The 2,894-nt window shown below is 37.0% G+C and overlaps 1 protein-coding gene across 3 annotated transcripts in view; it reads right to left on the bottom strand.

Moving 5' to 3' along the window:
• Positions 1-2,894, bottom strand: part of LOC106876232 (glycoprotein 3-alpha-L-fucosyltransferase A) — a 561,369-nt gene that overhangs the window by 261,953 nt on the left and 296,522 nt on the right. The gene's annotated exons all lie outside the window — the stretch shown is intronic.

Here is a 2,894-nt window from a genome sequence, read left to right on the forward strand (position 1 = left end):
TATATATATATATATATGTATATATATATATGTTAGTACATGAATGGATGAATGAATGAATGTACGTAAGCATCTATGTACATAATATGATAACGGTTTCCAAACTCTCTATCTCTCTCTCTCTCTTTCTCTCTCTCTCTCTCTCTCTCTCTCACACACACACACACAGTGAGCCAACGAGGGAGCCTGTATGTGGTCGCTCACTCTGCAACTGCTTAGAAATCGTAGGGAAATTTCTCCCTCTTCTTTGTATTCACAACAGGTATAGCACTGAGATGAATCCGTGAGTTTCAGGAGTTATAAGGACATTTAGTCCATGGGAAACCGTTTCCGACCACTTAACACTTCTGATTACCACAGCGCTTGCCTTCAATTTTATCAGAAGTTGAAAGTGAGCTACGTGACCCTTGTATTACGCTTCACCGCACATCAAAACACGATTCTGCATGCACGTATGTGTTGTACTAACTTGACCGACTATCTTTTCGATTTCAAAGGCGAGACACAAAAGCCTGTAATGCCCTACTTTGGTCGATCTAAGCCACACGCCCTCGTCAGAGAGAGCTAAATATAATGGTTCTTTTGTGGGCATACTAAACTGAAAGCCCATTAAATTTCAATAGACAGCGTATGATATTTTTCTCCATACTCATTCTTTAATGATAGTAGGCATAGAAACAAAAATAGTTTTCGTGCTATAATGTTCCCAATTTTGGAGATCTTTTTTTTAGAAAACATGCCATATTCTAAATATCATACAACAACACTATTATTGTCCACTGTGTGATTTTTTTGTGTGATTTTTTTGTAAATGTTTATATTAAAAAATTAACCTGTTTCTATTTTACTTTGTATTTTCCGAAGTGGCCACGACAGCGTGGCACCTTATAATTCTGTTTCATTTTTTAAAATGAAGAAGAAGAAGAAGAAGAAGAAGAAGGAGGAGGAGGAGGTGGAGGAGAAGGAGGAGGAGGAGGAGAAGGAGGAGTAGGAGGAGGAGGGGGGAGAAGGAGAAGGAGAAGAAGAAGAAGAAGAAGAAGAAGAAGAAGAAGAAGAAGAAGAAAGAATTTGCGCAAAAAATGAGAAACAGCATCTCAAATGATGTAAGTATAGAATTTGGGAATTTGGAATCGAAAAATGCGCCATGCTGAAAATGAAAGGAAGAAGATTTGAAGAAAGCCAAGGAATTGAGATGCCAAATGGGCAAAGAATGAGAGCGGTTATATAAGTACTTGGGAATACTGGAAGCAGACGTGGTAAAAAATGAAGAAACGAAACAAATTACTAGTAGGGAGTACAAAAGGAGGATAAGAATATTATTGCAGTCAAAGCTGAATTGCAAAAATCGTACTGAAGCAATAAATTCTAGAGCAGTACTCTTAATCAGATATGGTGTTGAAATTACAGACTTGAGCAGAAACGATGTAAAGAAACTTGACAGAAAAACTAGGGAGTTGCTGACGATGTATGGAGCCCACCATCCGAAAGCTGATATCAAACGGCTGTACTTGGGGAGAAACCAGAGCGGAAGAAGCTTAATAGCTGTAACAGAATGTGTACAGATTGAAAAAAAAAACTTAGCAGCCTTTTTACAGAGCAGCACAGAAAAAATACTAAAGACAGTTAATAAAGAACAGGTGATGAAGCACAGGAGAAAAGGGCAAGAATGAAATACAAAGAGAGCACGTCAGAGGGATCGAAGTGAAACCTCTGCATGACCAATTTTGGAGAGCCACTGGAGAAGAACGTGGAACAGAATTTTGGGCTTGGTTACAAACAGTGCTATTGAAAAAAACATTCACACACACACACAAAAAAAAAGAGAGGGTAATTGTAGCGTCCAGAATCAAGTAATAAAAAGAAACAGCTTGACGGAAAATATATCTGGGGAGAATGTGTCAAAAAAATGTAGAATCTATGGAATTTGGAACGAGACATAAGGCGGATATTGTGGCAGAATGTACCAAGTTGACACAGGAAGAATACAAGAAATGGGAGCACAAGAAACTGTGCCAGAAATGGAGATTTGAAGCTGGACATACATGGTATGAACATCAGATCAAAAGAGTGCTGGAGTCGGAGAATTGTAAGATTCTGTGGGACTCTCCAATTCAAACAGAGAAGAAACTAGAAAATAATATGCCAGACAACACAAAGATAGACAAGAAAAAGCGAAGTTGTCTACTAATTTATCCATCATGTCCGTCCCATTCCAGAATCGTAAAGAAAGAAGACGAAAAGCAAGAAAAACAAAAATGAATAAAATCCGTTAAAATTTTAAATTACAAGAATTAAGAATATGAAAATTGGGAACTGTAAGCAAAAATATAGACAAGTAGTTGAAGGGGGTTGAAATAAAATGCCCTGTCGAGCTTCTACAGAAAGGTTACCTTTTAGGGACAAGAAAGATTATCAGGTGCGGATTAAGCACTTGAAAGACTGTTGAAAGATTGTAGATACCTAAGTTTGCAGGTAACAACCCGCTACCCACATAAATTCTATCAGGAATAAGATCAAACCTGTGTCAAATCGATGATAATAATAATAATAATGATGATGATGATGATGATGATGATAATAATAATAATAATAATAATAATAATAATAATAATAATAATAATAATAATAATAATAATAAGAAGAAGAAGAAGAAGAAGAAGAATTAGACGAACTAGAAACACCTGCAGAAAAGGCTAAGCGCTTGAAAACCCGTGCTAAAATTGCTGCCTTAGCTATTATGACTGAAAAATGGCATGGAAAACCTCTCAATGGCAAATACCCAAAGAGAGTGAATAATGCAGATATTAACAAAGCCCTTACCCACCAATGGTTAATGGCCTCTGGCTTGAAATCAGAAACAGAGGGGTTTATCATAGCAGCCCAAGATCAATGCC

This window comes from Octopus bimaculoides, chromosome 5 (assembly GCF_001194135.2).
Source record: "Octopus bimaculoides isolate UCB-OBI-ISO-001 chromosome 5, ASM119413v2, whole genome shotgun sequence".
Taxonomy (NCBI): Eukaryota; Metazoa; Mollusca; class Cephalopoda; order Octopoda; family Octopodidae; genus Octopus; species Octopus bimaculoides.